The 23,114-nt window shown below is 43.2% G+C and overlaps 1 pseudogene across 1 annotated transcript in view; it reads left to right on the top strand.

Annotated features, from left to right (window-relative positions):
- The window catches only part of LOC307096519 (melanoma antigen preferentially expressed in tumors-like), a 34,339-nt pseudogene extending 17,993 nt beyond the window's left edge, over nucleotides 1–16,346 (top strand). The window contains exons 3-4 of the transcript in view: nucleotides 14,261–14,553; nucleotides 15,791–16,346. The product of the transcript in view is annotated as a melanoma antigen preferentially expressed in tumors-like (transcript). The remainder of the gene's footprint in view (nucleotides 1–14,260; nucleotides 14,554–15,790) is intronic.
- Nucleotides 16,347–23,114: the final 6,768 nt, after the last annotated feature.

Genomic DNA, 23,114 nt, shown 5'->3' with positions numbered 1-23,114 from the left:
GCTGCTGTTCACTGATTTTAAAGTGCTTTCAAAAGTGTGCTCTAACTTATGTATTGCTCTTCAGCACATATCTTCTAGTGCTCAAACAGCGTTCTACACTCTCCTCAAATTCCGAAGTGATTTTTCACTTGTTTTCTAGCTATTTTGTCGATTACTGCTGCTTTTTAGTGAATTCTCATTGGTTTCTAATATTGTACTATGTTGTGCATAATTCTCTCTTTTATTGATTCATAAAAGATTCATTAAAATGAATCAATAAAAGAGAGCATTGTACAAACACCTTTCTAGACTCTTTCCTCACATTCCTAAGTGACTTTCACTTGTCTTCTCTTTATTTGGTGTTCCTCACTGATGATTTTCAGTGAAGTCCTAGGGCTTCTAAGACTGTGCTCTAGTGTGGTTACATCTTTCTTTATGTGATTTTCCCACATTGTACAAACACCTTTCTTCAACACTCCTCACATTGAGAAATGCTTTACAATTCTTTTCCAAATATTTCCTGCAGTTTACTGCAGCGTTTCTTAAATTCTCAGTGATTTCTTATATTGGGTATAGTGTGTTTTCTGCTCTTTACACGAGATTTTACCACACTGTATCAACTTCTTTCTTCCCTGTGTGCTCACATTGAGAAATCATTTACTCTTGTTTTCCAGCTCTTTTCTATAGTTTACTGTTCCTTTTCCGTGAGTACCCAGAGTTTTCTAACACTGCTATACTCTGCTTCCTGCTCTCTTTCATGGATATCACCACATTGTACAAACACCTTTTTAGACAATTTCCTCATGTTCCAAAGTGATTTTCACTTGTCTTCTCTCTATTCGGTGTATGTCACTGCTGATTTTCAGTGAATTCCTAGGGCTTCTAAGAATAGGCTCTATTGTGGTTACAGCTGTCTTTATGTGATTTTTCCCACATTGTACAGAAATTTAGCTTCCCTCTTTCCTCACAGTGAGAAATGCTGTAGACTTATTTTCCACTGATATTGTATCCTTTACTGCTGCGTTTCAGTGAATACAGAGTGGTATCTAACACAGTTATAGTATGCTAACTGCTCTATTTCATGCATATCCCCACATTTTTCAAACTTCTTTCTACATTCTTTTCTCACATAAGGGTGACTTTTACCTGTTTTCTAAGCAGTTGCGATCAGTTATTGCTGCTTTCCAATTAATTACTGGTGGTTTTTAACACTGTGCTGTAATGTGCTTCCTGCTCTATTTGAAGGGATTTTCATGCATTGTATAAACACCTTTCTTCAACATTGCCTCACATTGAGAAATGCTTTACACTTTTTTTTAATGAATTTCCTACAGTTTACTGCAGCATTTTGTAATTTCTTAGTGATTTCTTAGATTGATGTAGAGTGTTCTTTCTGCTCTTTACATGGTATTTTCTCACATTGTACCAACTTCTTTCTTCCCTCTGTGCTCACATTGAGAAATGATTTACTCTTTTTTTTCCATTTTTTTATTAAGGTATTATATGTGTACATATTTTGATTTTGCCCCCCACACCCCACTCCCATGCATGCCCTCACCCCCCCTCCCCCAGGTTTTGCGCCCATTGCTAGTGCTTATATTCATGCATACAAATCCTTCGATTGATCTCTTATCTCCCCACCTGTCCCTAACCTTCCCACTGTAATTTGACAGTCTATTTGATACTTTTCTGCCTCTGTATCTATCTTTTTGTTCATCAGTTTATAATGTTCTTTATTATCCACAAATGAGTGAGATCATGTGGTATTTTTCTTTCATTGACCAGCGTATTTCACTTAGCATAACTTTCTCCAGTTTCATCTAGGTTGCTGCAAATGGTAAGAATTCCTTCTATTTTGTGTCTGCATAGTATTCCATTGTATTGATGTACCATAATTTTCTCATCCAGTCATCTGTTGACGGGCACCTAGGCTGTTGCCAAATCTTAGCTATTGTAAATTATGCTGCTATGAACATAGGGGTGCATATATCCTTTCTGATTGGTGTTTCTATTTTCTTAGGATATATTCCTTGAAGTGGGATTCCTGGTTCAAATGGCAGTTCCATTTTTAGTTGTTTGAGGAAACTCCATACTATTCTCCACAGTGGCTGCACCAGTCTGCATTCCCACCAGCAGTGCCCGAGGGTTCCTTTTTCTCTGCATCCTCGCCAAAACTTGTCCTTTGTTGATTTGTTGATGATAGCCATTCTTACAGGTATGAGATGATACTTTATTGTCGTTTTGATTTGCATCTCTCGGATAATTAGTGACCTTAAGCATATTTTCATGTGTCTCTTGGCCTTCCTTCTGTCTTCTTTTGAAAAGATTCTACTTACGTCCATTGCCCATTTTTTATTGGATCATTTATCTTCCTTTTACTAAGTTGTATAAGTTGCCTATAGATGTTGGAGATTATAACTTTATCAGTGATAACATTTGCAAATATGTTCTCCCATAGAGTGGGCTTTCTTGTTGTTTTGTTGATTGTTCCTTTTGCTGTGCAAAAGCTTTTATTTTGATGTAGTCCCATTTGTTTATTTTCTCTTTAGCTTCCTTTACCCTAGGAGCAGGATCAGTGAAGATGTTCTTTCAGCATATGTCTGAGATTTTGCTGCCTGTGGATTCCTCTAGTATTTTTATGGTTTCCCTTCTTATGTTCAGGTCCTTTTCCATTTTCAGTTTTTTTTGTGTGTGTGTATGGTGTAAGTTGGCGATCTAGTTTCATTTTTTGCATGTATCTGTCCAATTTTCCCAACACCATTTATTGAAGAGACTGTCTTGACTCCATTGTATGTTCATGCCTCCTATGTCAAATATTAATTAATATAAATATTAATAGTGGTTTGGGTCAATATATGGATTCTATATTCTATTCCATTGGTCTATATGTCTGTTCTTGTGCCAGTACCACGCTGTTTTGAGAACAATGGCTTTGTAATACAGATTGAAATCTGGTATTGAGATACCTCCTACTTTATTCTTCTTTCTCAGGATTGCTGTGGCTATTCGGAGTCTTTTTTTTATTCCAGATGAATTTTTGCAGAGTTCTTTCTAGGTCTGTGAAATATGCCATTGGTATTTTAATGGGGTGTGCATTGAATCTATATAGCTTTGGGTAGTATGGGCATTTTATTGATGTTGATTCTACCAATCCATGAACATGATATGTTCTTCCATTTGTCTATGTCTTCCTCTATCTCTTTTTTCAGTGTCCTGTAGTTTTCCACGTATAGTTCTTTTACCTCCTTAGTTAAGTTTATTCCTAGGTATCTTAATTTTTTGGTACGATGGTAAATGGGATTGCTTTTTTAGTCTCTCTTTCTCTAAGTTAACTATTGGTGTATAGAAATGCCATAGGTTTCTTGGCATTAATTTTGTATCCTGCAACATTGCTCAATGCATTTATTAGGTCTATTAGTTTTTTGTTGGAGTCTTTTGGGGTTTTTTTATGTACAATATCATGTCATCTGCAAATAAGGACACCTTTACTTCTTTTTGTCCAATTTGGATTCCTTTTATTTCTTCTTCTTGTCTAATTGCTGTGGCTAATACTTCCAGTACTTTGTCAAACAGGAGTGGTGAGAGTGGGCATCCCTGTCTTGTTCCTGTTCATAGGGGAAATGGTTTTAGTGTTTGCCCATTGGGTATGATGTTAGCTGTGGGTTTATCATATATAGTTTTTATTATGTTGAGGTGTTATCCTTCTATTCCCAACTTGTTGAGAGATTTTTATCAAGAAAGGGTGTTGACTTTTGTCAAATGCATTTTCTGCATCAATTGATAAAACTATGTGATTTTTATCTCTCAATTTGTTTATGTGATATATCATGTTTATTGATTTGAGGATATTTTACCATCCTTGCATTCCCGGGATAAATCCTACTTGGTCATGGTGTATGATCTTTACGATGTTATACTGGATCCAGTATGCTAGAATTTTGTTGAAAATTTTGGCATCTATGTTCATGAGGAATGTTGGCCTGTAATTCTCTTTCATTGTGTTGTCTTTATCTGGTTTTGGTATTAGGGTGATGCTGGCTTCATAGAAAAAGATTGGAAGTGTTCCCTCCCCTTGAATATTTTGGAATAGTCTGAGGAGGATAGGTTTTAATTCTTCCTTGAATGTTTGGTAAATCTCCCCTGTGAAGCCATCTGGCCCGGGGCTATGGTTTGCCAGAAGCTTTTTTATGACTGCTTCAAATTCTTCCATAGTAATTGGCCTATTGAGCTGTTTAGATTCTTTTTGATTGAGTTTTGGAAGGTTGTATTTTTCTAGGAATATGTCCATTTCCTCCAGCTTTTCCAGTTTTTTGAAATAGAGTTTTTCGTAGTATTTTTTAACAATCCTTTGTATTTCGGTGGTGTCTGTTGTTATTTCTCCTCTTTCATTTCTGATGTTGTTTATTTGGGTCCTCTCTCTTTGCTTCTTGATGAGCCTGGCTAGAGGTGCATCAATCTTGTTTATCCTTTCAAGAACCAGCTCTTGTTAGTTGATCTTTTGCATTTTTTTTTGTCTTTATGTCTTTTATCTTCGCTCTGATCTTTATTTCCTTCCTTCTGCTTACACTGAGCTTTTCCTGTTGCTCTCTTTCTAACTCTTTGAGATATAAGGTTAGGTGATTTATTAACATTATTTCTTGTGTTTTGCAGTAGGCTTGTAGAGCTATGAACTACCCTTCAAGACTGCTTTAGCTGTGTCCCATAGATTTGAGACTGTTGTGTTATCATGGTAGTTTGTTGTCATGATGGTTTTTATTTCTTCTTTGATCTCTCTGATAACCCAGTCATTGTTTAATTGCATGCTGTTTACTCTCCATGTGTTTGATTTTTTTGGATTGTTTTTATTGTAATTGATTTCCAGTTTTATGCTAATGTGGTCTGAGAAGATGCTTGATATGATTTATATCTTCTTGAATTTGAAGAGACTTTGCCTGTGACCCAATTGTTGGTCTATCTTTGAAAATGACTCATGTGCACTTGAGAAGAATGTATATTCTGTGGCTTTGGGGTGAAATGTTCTGAAGATGTCAATTAATTTCATCTGGTCTAATGAGTCATTTAGGATTAATGGTTCTTTGCTGATTTTTTGTTTAGAGGATTTGCCCAATGGTGATAGTGGAGTATTAAAGTCTCCTAGTATGATTGTATAGCTGTCAATCTCCCATTGATATCCTCCAGGAGTCTTTTTATGTATTTGCATGCTTATGTATTGGGTGCGTATATGGTTACCAGAGTTATTTCTTCTTGTCTGATTGCTCCGTTTAGTATTATGAAGTGGCCTTCCTTATCTCTTTTTATGTCCTTCACTTTGAAATCTAATTTGTTAGATATAAGTATTGCTACCCCAGCTTTTTTTTTTAAATTTCCATTTACATGAAAAACCTTTTTCTATCCATTTACCCTCAGTCTGTGCATCTTTTTTTCTGAGGTGGGTTTCTTGTAGACAGCAGATATATGAGTCATGTTTCTTATCCAATCTGTTACTCTATGTCTTTTTATTGTGGCATTTAATCCATTTACATTTATAGTTATTATTGATAGGTTCTTGTTAGTTACCATTTTTATTCTTTACCCCTGTGTTTCTTTTTTTTTGGTTCCTATTTCTTTTTTTTGTTTTTCTGCAGACCCTTTAGCATTTCTTCCATTACTGGTTTGATGGTAATAAACTCCCTTATTCGTTTTTTGTCTGTGAAGCTCCAGATTTCACCTTCAATTTTAATTGATAGCCTTGTTGAGTACAGTATTCTTGGATTCAGTTCCTTCCTTTGCATGACTTTGTATATTTCATTCCATTCCCTTCTGTCCTAATGTGTTTCTGTTGAGTAATCACTTGCTTTTCTGATGGGGGATCCTTTGTATGTAACTTTCTGTCTCTCTCTGGCTGCTTTTAAGATTCTTACTTTGTCGTTGGTGTTAGCCAGTTTAATTATAATGAGCCTTGGGGTCATTCTTTGGGGGTTCATTTTGCTTGGGACTCTGTGAGCTTCTTGGATTTGTGTGGGTTTTTTCTTCCCTATATCAGGAAAGTTTTCCATCATTATTTCTTCAAACAGGTTTTCCATTCCTTGCTCAGTTTCCTCTTCTACCGGCACCCCTATTATGGGATGTTATTTTGTTTTGTGCTGTCCCAAATTTCCCTTAGGCCTTCCTCCTGCTTTTAATATTTTTTTTTCTAGAAGCTTCTCTACTTGGGTATTTTTTCCTACCTTGTCTTCTAGCTCACTGATGTGGTTTTCTGCTTCTTATAGTCTACCCTTGATACTTTCTATTGAGTTCTCTACAGCAGCAATGTCATTTTCCATTTCTTCTTGGTTCTTCTTCATTTCCTCTTGTTTCTTACACATATTGTCAAATTTGTCTTCCATTCCTTTCAGCCACCTTATGACCATTTCTCTGATTTTTTTCTCCTACAAGTTGCTTTCCTCTATATCATTTATTTCCTTTCTGGTGATGCCTGTTTTTTTTTGTTTTTTTTTTTCATATGTGGGCTATTTCTTTGGCTCCATATGATTTCACTTCTCCAGGTATTTGGTTATGTAGTTCTCTCTCTCCTGCATTCATTTTAATCCACAAAATACAACACAACCAGGTACAATGCACAAGGCACTGAACAGAAATGTATTCATGATATTAATAACCCCAAATAAAGGTGACAAACAGGGAAAGGTGAATTGCAGGATAGGAGAGAAAGAAGAAGAGAGAAAAGAAAAGGAATGCAAAAATTAAATTGGGAAAAGGATAAAAAAAGTAACAGAGAAAACAATGAGAATGAGAAAGAAGATGGGAATAAACTATATATATGGGGAGAAAACTTGAATAGAACAGACACTAATGCCAAAAAAAGCCAGCAACAAGTACTTGGAGATGAATGCACACTACAAACAAGAACTAATATTAAGGGTAGGCATGGAAAACAGAAGCAAAAAAAAAAAGAAAAAAAGGAATAAGCAAAACAATCTCACAAACAAGCATAAAAATTGATATAATCAACAATCAAGCCAACAACAAAGAGAGAAAAAATATTGGATAGTGAAGAAAGAGAAGCCAGAGGTGTGTATGGACTTGGAGCAGGGGATTGGAATATAAGTCGGGTGAAATTTTAACAGGGGTAAAATGAAGTGATAGGGAAAATCTAAAACAGGAATAGGGTAAGAGAAACAGGACAGCGAGAGGGGAAAGTGAGGAAGAGAGTGATGGCATAAAGGTAAAGTTGAGATAGAGTAAAATGATGCTAAAGGAAAGAAGAAAATAGAATGTAGAACACTAACCCCAAAGTAAAATGAAGAGAAAATAAAAAGACACTTAAAAAAAAAGAAAAATAGTAGTAGTTATAATACTGATGGAAAATAAAAATGTAATAATTCAAAAGGTAAAATCAAGTGAATACAAAAGAAAAAAAATACTTTCTTAAGTAAAAGATGAAAAAAAAATAAAAATAAAAATGTGAAGTAGTGAAGGTCATTCACTTCCTCTACTGTTCTGTTTGGCACGCATGTTTCCTAGTCAGGACAGTGTTGAAGTTCCCTTATTTTTACTGCTCCTCCGTGTTGTTAGCCAGTCCTGAGTTTTAAGCAGGCAGTACATCTCTATTTCTTGTATTCCTTTATTTGTGTTTACACAAGAGTCCATTTGTGATTCAACCCCTGGGTGTCAGTGTTTCTAGATTGACCTCCAGGACTATAGGTTCTCTCTAGCTGGTGTTTAGATTTTGTTTTCCTGTGGCACTTAATACTTGTTTGTGGGAGTGGGTTGCCCCAGAGCTGTTTCTCTGATGGTTATTCCTGGCTCTGATCCCCAGGTTCCATAAAAACAACTTTCCCCTACAGTCTCTTTAGGTATTCCCAGTTGGCTGATCCTATGTATTGGGCTTAGTAATCAGAAGCAAGGACTTAAAGAGAAAAAAAAAAAAAAAACACATACACAAAACAACAACAACAACAACAAAACACACAAAACAGAGACAGAGTAAGTGTGCGAACTCCAGGGCTGCGCGCAAGTCTGTGCAGCCTTTTTTCCTCTTGGGTCTAAGCAGCTGGCACACTTTTGAAAATTTTAGGCTGTCCTTTTGAGTAGAGATCAAAATGGTTGCTTTTTAGAGTTCTCTTCTGTTAGCAGCTCTGAGGACCCCCTTCCACATTCAGGGATCATGCCAGCCCCAAGGGCCACGAATTTTTCTAGGTAGAGATTTCCCCAGGTTCTCCAGCTCCCACTGTGCACGAAGTTCTATCTCCTGCCAGGACAATGAACCTCACCTTATCCCAGGCAAAATCTGACCTTTGTGTGAGGGAGTGTAGAGCTCCTCTGAATCCATTTGCTTGCGCTAATTGGGGACCTGTATTCTCAGGTTCACAGCTGTTAGGTGGGTGCCATAGTTGTAGAATCCCCAGGCTTTCATGCTTCCATTAACATCCACTTTCCCCTTCAAGATGGCATGGTCTCCGCATCTGAGCTGGTCACTCTGGGAGGGAACCCAGCAGCAGAGGGGACTGCCCATTCAGGGAAGCCCTGTCCAGCAGTCCCCCACAGTCTCCTGAAGTATAGCTGTCTCTCAACTCACCAACAAACACTCCCCGTGGGACCACGCACTCTCCCTTTGTTTTCTCACTCACATACTATCTTGCAGTCTGCCTTTCTGTCAGCAGCCATCTTCTGTCTCTCCTTCAGCATCTTGTAGTTTTCTGAGTAGCGGTCTTTTACCTCCCTAGTTAAGTTTATTTCTAGGTGTCTTAATTATTTGATGGAATGGTAAATGGGATTTTTTTTTAAATTTTCTCTTCTGTAAGTTTACTATTGGTGTATAATTTTGCCATTAATTTTGTATCCTGCTACTTTGCCAAATTCATTTATTAAGTCTAATAGTTATTGATGGATTCTTCAGGGTTTTCTATGTACAGTATCATGTCATCTGCAAATAACGACAATTTTACTTACTTTCTTTCCAATTTGGGTGCCATTTATTTCTTCTTCTTGTCTGATCACTGTGGCTAGCACTTCTAGTTCTGTGTGGAACAGGAGTGATGAAAGCAGCATCCCTGTTTTGTTCCTATTCTTAAGGGAAATGTTTTTAGTTATTAGAATTGAGTAAGATGTTGGCCATAGATTTGTCATATAAGGCTGTTATTATGATCCTTCTATTCCCACTTTGCTGAGCGTGTTAATCAGGAAAGGGTGTTGGCCTTTGTCAAATGCATTTTCTGCATCCCTGTAATAAATCCCACTTGTTCATGGTGTATGATCTTTCTGATGTAATGATGGATCGGGTTTGCTGGAATTGTGTTGTGGATTTTAGCATCTATGTTCATCCGGGATATAGGCCTGTAATTCTTTTTCTTTGTGGTGTCTTTAGGTAGTTTTGGTATTTTGGTAATGCTGGTCTTATAGAAAGACCTTAGAAGTATGCCTCTCTCTTGAATTTTTTGGAATAGTCTGATTAGCATTGATTTTACTTCTTCTTGTATGTTTGGTAAAACTCCACTGTGAAGCCATCTGGTCCGGGGCTTTTGTTTGCTGGAAGCTTTTTGATTACTGTTTCAATTTCATCAGTAGTTATTGGCCTATTTATGAATTTGTTTTTATTCTTCCTGATTGAGTTTTGGAAGCTTGTATTTTTCTAGGAATATGTCCATTCTGTCAAGGATGTCCACTTTGGTGGATGCATGTCTGCTCAAAGGCTGGCTTAAGAGAGCTGAATGTGGGAAAGCCAATGCATGGGGACTGATATCCATGGCCTGTGAAGGTTCACAGAGGTAGGGCTTGCTCTGGAACCCAGGAAGGGAATCCTCCAGCCTCCTCGGTGCCTCTCCGGATCCAGAAAAGCAGCTGGGATGTTGTTTTTCCTTCTGCACATTGTAGCATGCCATGTTCTCCAAAACAGCTCAGATGAATTGGAGAGAATTCCTGATTTCTGTCAACAGTGGGTGTCCCCAGCATCAGGATCATGAGATGTTGACTGACATTCCAGGAATGCATAAAGAGGGTTCCCAGCCTTGGGAGCACATTCTAAGGACCACCCTCCCACAAAAAAAAAATAAAAAAATAAAAAAATAAAAGTCAGAAGGGCATATATCTTAGGATCCCAGTAGGAATCATGTGCTCAAAGGCTGCTGTGGGTTGGACATAAGTGAGGGCCATGATGAGGGCAGGTGGCAGGTGACCAGGATGTGGTAAAAACATCTCCCAGATTCATGTATGGGTGCTGGGAGTCAGCGGGGCCTGTCCAATACAGAACAGAAAGGACAGCCCTTGATGCAGATGTGCTCCTGCCTCCAGTGCCACAGCTCATGCCCTGGGAAAGCATGCTCTGCATCGGGGTGGGAAGAGGAGTGGTTCTTGATCAGGAAGAAGGCATGTTTTGCTGAGACTTTGTTTCTAGGACATTCTAAGAGGTCCCTCCTACCCCCTTGTATCTCCTGGGCACTGGGATCTCATAGAAGCTGCCTGAACTTGAACCCCTACACTTTTTCAGATTCTGCCTGGTGCATGCAATGTCAGATTTAAAATGAAATATAGCCCCGAGGTGGCACCACTCGTTCTGAAAGCCCAGGATACAATTCCAGATTAACTTCCTAAACTCATTACAGTTTGAACCTCTTCCAGAAATCTAATCAACCAGTCTAAAATTTTCTGGTGAAACTGCTGTGGGAATTGTTCACATGGTTCCTCTCCGTGGAATATGAGAGTTGTTTGGGCATCACATTGCAGGGGGTAGAAGAAAGCCTGCAGAAAAGTGCTGTCTCTCTCTCTCTCTCTCTCTCTCTCTCTCTCTCTCTCTCTCTCTCTCTCTCTCTCTCTCTCTCTGTGTGTGTGTGTGTGTGTTTGTCTGCCTCTCTCAATTTCCAACGATCCAATGTGTGACTCAGTGCAGCATGGGATATCCCAAAAATTTGGCAGATCCTTACATGTCCAATACAAGTACAGCTTAAAAACATTTGAATGCGAAGATGTATCTGTGCACTGTGCTTAATCCTGAGAGAGAACACACTTCCCTCACAATCTGACTGAGAGTTTTAGGCCCAGAAGGAGCTTTTTGAAGCCAATTTGAATGGGTTGTTTTATAGGGTTTAGCAACCATTAGTTATCCATACAGACTTTGGCAGTCATGTTTAGGGCCAGGCCCCTGGAACTTGCCTGGGCCAAATATGCTGCCTGTGGAAGGTCGGGATGTGAAAAAGGAGGCCTGAACCAAAGAAAATGCCCCCTGGGAGCAGCTCCTTGATAAGGATACATAGGTGTTTTGGCCCACGTTTATTTTTCTCTGTGCCTCTAAGATTCCAAAGAACCCACAACTCTCTCCCTCAGTGGCTTTCAGAATTGGATATGTCACTTCCTAGGTTCCGCTGCCACACCTCTCCTCTGGCCTCTTCACAGCCCATATTTTTACATTTAATTTTCTCAAGCCAGTTTGCTGAGCTCATCTGGCTCTTCTGGAGGAAATGCCCGTTACCTCCACAGAGGGAGGGTGATCAAACCTCCTGCCTGTATTCCCCACCAGCTTGGGTATAAGGGTTGTACCATATTTTCTTCTTAACCACCAGCCTTTTAAGTTCTCAAGTTTACCTAGTCAGAGTCTTTGAGTTTCCCAAGTGTGCACCTTGTCTTGGAATATTCCCTTGGTCCCATTACAAAGTTGTAGCCCCTCCCTTCTACTAATCAATCCCTAGATGTGATTTTGGTCCTACCTCCTTTGGGAAAGACTTGATCCTTAAAATCTGGTAGACCAACTGTCCCTCTGTTTCTCTTTGAATAGGCACTGATTTGCAATTGAGGTAACATCAAGTGTCAAGGACTATTTGGTACTCAATACTGTAGCATTGTATTCCTTTTTCTCTTGAGAGGATACCTTGTCTGCCTAATGGTGTGTTAACATGAACATTAGGGAATTTAGATGTGGTACCAACAACCCATCAAGTCTACTTCCATGTTGGTTTAATTTTCTTTTCCTTTCATGAATGGACCTAGGATTCAGTTGGAGGTATGAAGAGTGCAAAACCCAATCAGGTTAACTGCCTTGAGATCAAGTACTAAGGTTCAGCTTTCAGTTGGAAGTTGCCATTTCAGCTAGGACCTCAAAAGAAGGTGTGGCCAGATGGGGTATAATGGTTTCTGAGGAGGCTGAGAAGGGATCAGAAGCTAGAGCTTGAGAGTCACTGCCCAGGTCTGAGCAGAGGGCTCCCTGCACCATGTCCACTCTGGTGAGTCAGGAGTGTAAGGTGGTCCTCAAGGACGTGCAGGCCAAGGTCCCACAGAGAATTGGCATTTCTTTCCTTACAAATGAGCAGATTTTGCCTTTGCATCTAGATGCAGATTAGCCGTGATCCAAAACGTTTTGATTTCTGTTTTGATGTGTGCCATTCATAGAGGTTTACAGAGCAAGTTTCCCTCCTATCTGAAAGTTGAATATTCCTAAGGAATCTATTGTAAGCCAAATTGGCAAAATTCTTTTTGTAATTTTATTGGCCAGGCTGTGTTTCTGACAGTAGGTCTTAAGGGAGTTCTTTAATAAAAGCCAAGTGATGTTTAGAAAGAAAGGAAGGGAGAAAGAGAGAGAGAGAAACATTAATGTGAGAAACATCCTTCAGCGGGCTCCTCCAACCCCCTAATGGGTGTTGGGAATGGAGCCTGAAAGCGACTTTGTGTGCAAGGGGGGATGCTCAACCAACTGAGCAACATTGACCAGGGCTTGCATTCCCTTTTGAAATGAGGCTTAGTTGTGACATGTGAGCCCTCTGTTGTCATGGATTAAGTGGTCATTCTAATATTTATAGAAGGGACACTGAATAAACTGAACATCTCGAAATTGATGGTTATTTTTCTCATCTCTATCTACCGCATGCTTTAGAAATCTTTTGTGCTGCTTTTACTCTTTCTAATTTACAATGTCTCCAATTCCAGAAGGTAAGCATTGTGTGGGTGTTCCTTAATCTTCCCCATCTATTTTATTGGTTGGAGCTTAGCAAGAGGTGGTGCTTGGCCAGGCACTGCTGCCTACTCCAGGTGCTCTCAGTTCTTCAGTGATAATCAGAAAGGTTTTCCCTGAAAAGGGTGGGACCATCTCTTTGGTTTCTCAGTACTCATTGCACAGCAGAATTACAGGTAGGCAGTGGGTAGATGTGGGAGGGGTCCAGTGGTCATCTCACCATTCCTTGGTGTCTGGCAAGGTGCTTGTCTTGCCACCAGTCAAGGAGAGGCAGGGCTGAGTGCCTTTGTAGCCCCTAAGCAGAAAACGGGATTGGGGTTCATTGGGATGCTCCAATTGTTGTCAGAGCAGTGCCTTTTGCCTTCAGCTGGTTCCTCTGAAGGGAGAAGGACCAGGTTGCTCATGCTCAGCCGGAGAAGATGCCTTGCTCCCGCCCATTTCCCAGGATGTCTTTAAGAGCCACTTCATCAGGATGAACTTCCAGGCTCTATGCAGACTTCCTGAACTGGCATGCAAGAGCCTGCTGAGGGATGAAGCCTTAGCTATTGATGCTGTGGAGTGACGACTGCCTATGGAACTCTTCCCACCTTGGTTCACAGCAGCCTTGGCAGGGAAGCACAGTGAAGTCCTGAAGGTCATGGTGCAGGATTGACCCTTCCCCCGCCTCCCTTGGGGGCTCTGATGAATCATTGGCAGCCTTACCATGATATCTTTCAGGCTGTGTTCGATGGGCTCCATGCCCTGCTTGCCCAGGAGACTCGACCCAGGTGAGGGGGATTCAGTAGCCTGGTTGGGCCTTGGGGATCTGAGCAGTTACAGTTGGGATATGGGAGCATACAGGGCCAAAGGGAGAGCTCAGGGAGGACTTGGAGCCACTGCGGGGGTCATTCTGGGAAAAGGCTGCAGATATATAGGGCTGATGAAGATGTAGAGGGTGACCGAAGGGACATGAGCCCACCCATCCTTGTGGCACCCAAAGGTACCAGAAATGGGGACAACGAAGGATCCCAGTAGTGTAAGGAGCAACTAATTCCTGGGGTATGGAGGAACAGGCACATTTGGTGTCTGTCCTAGGTGCCCAGATTCCCAGACTCATGGTCAGGGTCTCATTCCCTGTTATCTTAATGCACCCCAGTCTATTTCCTGTTTTCTCCACAGGAGGTGGGAAATGCAGATGCTGAATTTACAGAAGGGAGCTCATCAGGAGTTCTGGATCATGTGGGCTGGAACCAGAGCTCATGTTTGCTCACTGCTGGAGCCTGAGGTCCCACATCAATGAGGAAGAGGGGGAAAGTGGACAGCTTAAGGGCAGGGCCAAATCCACTCTTGGCCCCCATGGAGGTGTAAGTAGACCTTTGCCTTAAGAAAGTTGTTCTTGATGAGTCCCTCAGCTACCTTATTAAGAAAGTCAGCGAGACGAGAGGTTTGCTGCACCTTTGCTGTAAGAAGCTGACAGTTTATGCCGTGTTGAAGCAAAACATTAACATCCTGGATATGGTGCAGCTAGACTCTGTCCAGGATTTGGAGGTAAATTGTACCTGGAAGCTGTCCACTCTGAGGAAGTTCGCTCCTTACCTGGGCCTGAAGGTCAATCTGCGTCGGTTCCTCCTCTCCCACGTCTTTACATCTTCTCACACCACCTTGGAGCAGGAGGAGCAGTGTGTTATCCTGGTCACCTCTCAGTTCCTCAGCCAGTTCTACCTCCAGGAGCTCTATTTGGATATTGTCTCCTTCCTCAAAGGCCGCCTAGACCAGAACCTCAGGAGAAGTTTGGTGAGGTTTCTCTGCAGACCAGTGTGAGCCACTTCTCATTTCATTCCACAGTGACGGGACCTCCTATGTGCTGTCCAGCAGCAGTGCTAGAGAGCCTGAGACACTAGATGGTCCACACAGTCAATGTCTTGTTCACTGCTCTGTCCCCTTGCATGTTGTCAGGAAACACCCACCCACCCCCACAGACTAAGGTAGGATGTATGAAGTAAGAAAGATGCTATTAAAGAGACACCTTGCTAGGAATGGAAGTAATGGGGGCTTCGGGCAGTGATGGTAGCTTGGGAAGCTTCTAAGTGGTGTCTAAGGGAAGATTATGCAATGGAACCAAGTGAGGATGGCAGTGAGGAGAGGAAAGCCCATCAGAGGTGAGGTTTCAGGAGTTAAGGTCCACACTTAGCAATTTGGTGATGGCAGCCTTTCAATCCAAACCTACCGCGAATCACCATCTGCCAAGGCTTGCCAAAGGCTCCTGCTAAGGGAATGCCTGGTAAATGCAGGATTCTGGAGGGAGGAATCATGAAAAGGGATAGATAGTTTGTAGACTATGCAGTAATCTAAGTTCCTGCAGGATGGCAGCCACCGCTGGATGTTGCTCGACCTTGTCCAGATTTGCTCTTTTGGCAACTATGCCAGTAGCCTCATGGGCTAAGAGATGAGGATGACAGGAGTCCAAGCTGTGGCTGGAAGGGAGCCCAAATTGAAGGCATTTCGGGTCATGTCTCCAATACTAAAATTCACTGGTTGACCCCTGCTTGAGACATTGGGTCAGGCTCCTTTCTGTGCTCCTCCCACCTTTACCTCCCATCATTCATGCTCACAACACCTGTGTGTATGAGGGTGGGGTGTATGATGTGCTCCACATAACAGATGAACAAATGGAGTGTGTGAGGTCTCATCCAGTTGAATCCATCTCAGAGCAGATAAGAGATGGAGAAAGGATTCCACTCAAATTTGCACTGACTTGAATGACACTTTTCACTGGGCAACATCCTGGGTTTGATCATTATCTGGAAAACTTTAGGCTTTGGTGAAATGGACCTCTTTGCCTTAAGGCCTGGCTCGTCTCACCACGCTCTGCCCCCCAGGTCCATCCCCCTCAACTAACTGCTCTATGTCTCCCAGCTGCCTGAAGACCCCTTTGGAGACTCTGTACATCACTAAATGTCTGCTTTTAGAATGTGACTTGAGACATCTCTCCCAGCACCTGAATGTCAGCCAGCTGAAAGTCCTGAATTTCAGGAGGCTCAACTTGACCAACCTCAGTTCTGGGCTCCTCCTATTTCTGTTTTAGAGAGCCTCCCGCACCCTGCAGGACCTGAACATGGATGAGTGTGGGATCATGGACCCCAAGTTCATGAACCTCCTGCCTGCCCTGAGCCACTGCTCTCAGCTCATGACCCTAAGCTTCTGTGAAAATGCCATCTCCATGACCATCCTGGAGGACCTGCTTCGCTACACCATCGCGCTGAGCAAGCTGAATTGTGTGTTGTATGCAGCCCCCCCTGGAGAGTTATGAGGAAAGGAGCAGCACCATCCACCTGGGCCGAATTGCTCAGGTGCATGCCTAGCTGAAGCATATGCTTCAGGAGTTGGGCGGTCCAGCATGGTCTGGTTCTGTGCTTACCCCTGTCCTCACTGTGGCTGTACAACTTTCTATAACACAAACCCCATTCTGTGACCCTGATACATTTCTGTCTAGCTGGGTACACGTCTCATAGGCTTTACTCTGGGCACTTGGACACTTAAAGGATCACAGCAGCCAGTTTCAGACAACTACTCAGTGATGTGGGGAAATGCTGACAGGGGGACAGATGGTTTCTTTGGGGAGATGGGTCCTAAGGAGTTAGAGATATGCACCTGAATCTCTAGGGGGGAGGGATTCTGGCTTGGGAGGGAGATGCGGGGATTACCTTTGCTTGAATGGTTGTGAATAAATGTCAGTAATAAAGGGAACTGAATGTTAACAATCTGGTGACCTCTATGACATGTTAACCTGATTCTCCCATCTGCAGTTACTGGTTAAATAAGAGGGCATGAGCATCTGTGATACACAGACACTAGGCTGGGTGAGTTTGGCTCCAGTAGATCACATCACCATTTATCTATTCTGGTTTGGTGGTTCTTTCTGGGGCACCAGTACCTCCTACCTTACCTCTGTTACTCTTCAGTGGTTATGCCCACAGAAGGTGCATCCACAGGGACTGTAACAAGTGGCTTCCCGTGATCACCACTGAACTACAACTTCTAGCAGCCATGGACTCAAACACTCCTCCCCACTGGGAGCCTACATCACTGGCCTTTGGCCGCTCCATGGTAGAGCTTCCCTGTGCACAAGTCAGACCCCAGTACTGAAAGGGACATCATCCTGCCAGCTAGTCAGAGGCCTGAACTCACAGATCTATACCTGCCATCCCGTTGGATCCAGTCCCTGCTTGCAGTCCAATACTTGTGGCCAGTAAAAACAGTTACATTCCTTTCAGCACAATATTAAGCTGGCATAAACCTTTACTTAGTATCCGTGTCCTGTACTAAGAATATGAAACCCTTTGTGGAGGCTAGATCATAATGTGAGAAGACTCTCCCCACATGACCCTCCTTCCCATCAATCAAGGAGGTGGTAAACCAACTCTGAGCCAGTGACAGTCACTGGGTTTTGGGTCTGAAGAGTGGCCAACCCCAAGCCAGTTCCGGGAGAGCACTTAGGTGGACACAGGTGAAGGTCACTCTGGGGAGTTGGAGGTATGGAGGACCACCCTGAGGGGCAATACAGCCAAGTGAAAGGGAGATGTCCTACTGTGTGGTTGGATCCCATAATCAACGGACAGTCAGCTGCCCAGTAAGAAACAGGCTCTCTGCCCACATGCCACTGCATTCTGGCCCATGGCTGTCTCCTTTGGCTCACTGAGTGGCCTGCCAGAGGAACACCAGGGGAGAAGATTACACACCCAGGCCCAGGGGCAGGGCTCCATTTGTGCTTCTAGTCTCCCTGTAGATGAGGGATTTTGTCATGCTTTTTCTCCTTCTACTGCCTCTCATTCAGTGCCAGACCCTCACGTGCTTGCTGCTCTCTGCTGGGTGTAAGCAGCTTCCTAGCTTGCCACACACAGCACCTGGCCCTTCTTTCTTTTTATTGCTGTTACTTTATTTTTTCTTCCTTCCCCCTTTCTAGTTTGGGACCATCAGCTTGGGAGCATATATTACCATTTCTTAAGTACATTTATTATTAATTTCAGAGAAAGGGAGAGGGAGAGATGGATAGAAGCCTCAATAATGAGACAAAATCATTGGTTGGCAGTCTCCTGTATGCCCCCACACCCCTGGGATCCAGGCCTAAACTCAGGAGCCTGCCCCAACTTGGAATTGAACTACGTCCTCTTGGATCATAGGTCTACTGACCTGCATCAGCCACGCACACTCTGCTACTTCTTGTGGAGAGAGAAAATGCTGTAATATCTATAACAGACAGTGAGCCCCCCAATCCCCAAGAAAGAGGATCAGAGATCAAGGATCAGAAAATGCTTCTCTCTTATATCAGACACTCTCTTTCTCTCTCTGAATTGCATCTTGTCATCCCATTCCCGCTTGACAGGGAATAGTGTCCATAATGGGAATCAGAACCTCTGAAATGTGAGGGAAAGTATAGAAATGGGCAGGTTATGGGGGAGGAAGGGCATGGGCTAAATATCGCACGATCTGGGTGTTGGTTCCTCACCACACATAGAGACCGTGTCCCATTACGTTGTTGTGAGATTCATCTGGGTGTCTAACTTATGTAAAGCCCTTGTCCACATGTCCTGCTATGGAATTGCCTACTGTTATTAGCATTAATAGTAATTATTAGCTACCAGATGTAAGTTAAGGAAGAAAAGTGAAAATCACTGCACCCTGGCCTGTGTGGCTAGGCATTGTCTTGTGCATCACAAAGGTCACCTGTTTGATTCATGGTCAGGGAACATGTCCAGGTGGCAGGTCTGGTCCCCAGACAACCATTAATATTTCTGGCACACATGAATGCTTCTCTGTCTGTCTGTATCTCTCCATTCATCTCTCTCTAAAGAATAAATTTTAAAGCCTACCACATTAAAACAACACAAAACAAAAGAAAACTCATTGCTGCATGTTGTCTCTCAACAAGGAGTCCTGCACTAGACACTTCATTTGTTCTGGAGACCACAACTGAGAAATCCAGCAAAATTCTTTATTGGAATATGGACTTTTCCATCAAAATATTCAAAATGCACAGTACCAAGGCAATGAGGCTTAGAAAGTGCATGTTTAGATTGATACATCATCTGTGAAGATGGGTATACAAGGGCCCTGGGTAGTTGGTGACTGGTGGTGCACAGGGATCCTGTACATGAAGGCCCTATGGATGGGGGTCTCCAGGCCATCAGAAAGCAAGCGGGGAGAGTAAGGCACACATAGTAGATTTCTTACAATTGAATGTATCCAGAGTCCACCCATCTGCACAGAAGTCAGGCAGGTTGGATTTAGGAAAACTGGGGGAAACAGATGTCAAAAGGAATACTATGAATAGAGAAGAGCCAAAGCCTGGCCTGGTTGGCTCAGGGGTTGAGTTTTGACCTGTGAACCAGGAGGTTACGGTGCAATTCCCAGTCCTGGACATGCCCGGGTTATGGGCTCCAAGCCAGTAAGTGTCTTGGAGGAGGCAGCTAATCCATGATTCTCTCTCACCATTGGCGGTTCTCTTTCCTTCCTCTCTGAAAACAGTAAAAATAAATGTATTTAAAAGTATGTGGCAATGAAAAAGGGGCTCACTGAGCCAAACCGAATAGGGCTTATTCCCTCACTGCCCCCCAATCTGACATGCTAGACTTTAAAGTCCTTAAACAACTGAGGTTCCAGCTTCCAAATTTTTCAATGAATTTCACACACTATTCTAATAAAAATAATTTTAAGAAACCGCACATTTTTGTGGTAATTTTTAAAATTCATGTTGGAAGGCTTGTTGATAACTCTATACTCAACAGGCCAAGAGGTGAGTTTTTAAAAACCTTTCCCATCATGATGTTGTTTTTTTTTTTACATTCACTGATAAAATACTGAGGCTTCAAGGTAACTTGATGTTTAGGAGAGCATACCCTTTATGTAACATTAAATGTCAAATAGTTGAAGAGATAGAGCATGAGTAATTCTACAGTAAAATACATATCACTACCTAGGGGCACTTTTGTTCATTACATTCATAGGTATAGTCAGGAAAGCTAACTGTTTCGGTTTAAGTGACAATATGTTTTTCAATTTTATTATTCTCACGTCAGCAAGGTGCTGATGTCATTTCAATAAGCAAAAGGATGCTTACATTTAGACTTCTTCAAACATTTATATCATTCTGTATGTAATTTTTCCTCCTACTTAACCTATTCCTTAAAGGTTGAGGACATACAAAATGCCATAGGAAGCAGGCAAACAATTGCCGTGCAGCCTTGTTGGAGATTCCTCAATCCTTTTTTCAATTTAGGTTTTCCAAAGAAAATATGTAAGTTGTTTACCCTGCCTTACTGAAAAATAGGGCAGCGTGCCATAAAGAAGTAGCACACTGCTTCATTTTGTATGCAGTTCACTCAAAATCTGGTATGCACTTATGGCCAAATACACATTGGGAGATTTAGAGTCAAGAATGCAAATCTCCATACACATTTCTGTTTGTAGTACAATCAGACAAGAAATCCCATTTGGTGGAAAACTTTATTCTGAAATTTTTCACAATGCAGACCTTCATATTAAACAGTTAAAGTATATTGCAATTTAAGTCAACACTTATGAAATAACCCTGAATAATTCAAACTTTGCATCCTAGGCAGGGATTTCATAAAGGGCCCTGCAATTCTTGCCTCTTCCCCAAACTCACCATTTTCTTTTAGTCATCCTATATAATAAAGAGGTAATATGCAAATTGACCATCACTCCAACACACAAGATGGCCACCCCCATATGGACACAAGATGGTCGCCATAAGATGGCCGGCAAGGGAGGGCAGTTGTGGGCGATCAAGCCAGCAGGGAAGGGCACTTGGGATGACCAGGCCTGCATGGGAGGGCAGTTGGGGCGACCAGGCCAGCAGGGGAGGGCAGTTAGGGGCGATCAGGCCAGCAGGGGAGGGCAGTTAGGGGAGATCAGGCTGGCAGGGGAGTGGTTAAGGAGTGATCAGGCTGGCAGGCAGAAGCAGTTAGGGATAGTCAGGCAGGCATGCAGGTGAGCGGTTGGGAGCCAACAATCCTGGATTGTGAGAGGGATGTCTGACTAAATGGGCAGTCAGACATTCCTTGAGGGGTCCCAGATTGGAGAGGGTGCAGGCTGGGCTGAGGGACCCCCCCCATGCACGAATTTCGTGCACCAGGCCTCTAGTTCTTAAATAACAGAAGACAATTTCTTTACAAATTAAATGTCGTCCATAACTTAGCATCATTTTAAATTTCAGAGTCTACTTCGTCTGTCACAGGGGCTTCCCTCCTGACTCTCCCAGAGGAGCCCGATTAGTTAATCTACTGTACAACATGATTCACTCACTCTTGTGTAGATGGTGAATCTTATGATCTCTGCCAGCACCAGGCTTGGGAACCCTTACAGAGGTGTCCCATCTTCTGCTGCAATAATTGCCATGCCCCCCGTCATACACATCTCCTCTGTGGCTATAATAATCATCTCAGCAACTGCTTCCGCCATAAGTCAGAAGGGAACTTCGTGCTGGAGGTGTTCCACCTGAGCCTCCTGTCAAACCAGTGAAAAAATAACAATACTTGAACCTCTTATTGAATAATTTTACATCAGTATGACATTACCCTAGTAAAGTCTTAATATTAGGAAAACCTATAAGTTTATCTTCCTGTGCTGAAAAAATGTCAATAATGCTGATGTAAGCAAGGTAGCTTACATGTATTTAAAATACAGCTGAAGAATAATGCCTTAATTAATTAATTTATTTATTATTTTTTTGCATTCATTTGTTTGGCAAAAATTTATTGAGGATAAACTATGTATCAGAAACTACTAGAACTCAGTTATACCTATGAATAAAACTATAGTTTATTCTACCTTTAGGGTTACTTGTTCATTTATTTTATGGTAATATATATTTTTTAAATTTCTTTATTGATTAAGGTGTCACATATTTGTCCTCATCCCCCCATTTCCATCCCACACCCCTCCCCACGGATGCCCCCACCCCCCTGTTGTCCTTAACCATTGGTTAGGCTCGTATGCATGCACACAAGTCCTTTGGTTCATCTCTCCCCCCTTCCTCCACCTTCCCCTACCCTCCCTCTGAGGCCCGACAGTCCGATCGATACCTACTTGTTTCTGGGTCTGTTCTTGTTCATCAGTCTATGTTGTTCATCATTTCCCCTAGATGAGTGAGATCATGTGTTACTAGAAATATACTTATAAGAACCGAACGTGATACGAGCAATAATAGTTATGCTGACAGGTGTGACTCAGTGATGTCTGTAGTGAGTTTCTTTCTGGACCAACGGTTCTTTTGAGACCCAATTTCAATGTCCACCAGTTCCTTATGTGTACATGTTGGCACTGACTTTTCAGCTCTGGATGGTGGACAAATGGTGGTAATTCAGGTCTGACTCCCTCTGGTTTGGTCTCGCCTGGACCCAGGGGCGCGCGGCCTCACCTGGTTCCGGGGGCGTGCGTCCTCACCTGGGCCCGGGACCCAGCCTCACCCGGAACCAGGGGCGTGTGGCCTCTCCTGGACCCAGGGGTGTGACCTCACCCCGGCCCAGGACCCAGCCTCACCCAGATCCAGGGGCGCACGGCCTCACCCGGACCCGGGATCCACCTTCACTCGGACCCAGGTGCGCATGGCCTCACCCGGACCCAGGGGCGCATGGCCTCACCAGGACCCAGGGGCACGTGGCCTCTCCCGGACGCAGGGGCGCGGTCTCACCCGAACCCGGGACCCAGCTTCACCCGAACCCAGGACCCAGCCTCACCCGGACCCAGGGGCGCGGCCTCACCCGAACCCGGGACCCAGCCTTACCCAGACCCAGGGGCGTGAGGCCTCACACAGCCCAGGGGCATGTGGCCTCACCCGGGCCCAGGGGCCCGCAGCCTCGCCCGGACCCGGGACCCAGCCTCACCCAGACCCAGGGGCGCATGGCCTCACCAGGAACCAGGGGCATGTGGCCTTGCCTGGACCCAGGGGCGCGCAGCTTCACTCATTCCCTGGACTCAGCCTCACCCTGACCCGGGTCCCAGCCTCGCCCGGACCCAGGGGCCCGCGGATTCACCCAGACCTGGGACCCAGCGGGGCTTCATCTTCTTGATCCCAATTCCTGCTGGTCAATTCCCTCTCAGCAATTCCTTCGGCCATTTTCTCAAAGCTCCGGGGTGGCTGCCGTGGAACTCGCAGGGCGGCGGGCTTGGTGAAGCTCCTGTGCATCCGGTGCGTGGCGGCGGGCTGGCCCGAGGTCGT

Source organism: Cnephaeus nilssonii (assembly GCF_951640355.1).
Source record: "Cnephaeus nilssonii genome assembly, chromosome: Y".
Lineage (NCBI taxonomy): Eukaryota > Metazoa > Chordata > Mammalia > Chiroptera > Vespertilionidae > Cnephaeus > Cnephaeus nilssonii.
Note: the sequence above shows the minus strand (reverse complement) of the source record. Positions and strands in the feature narration are given on the sequence as shown.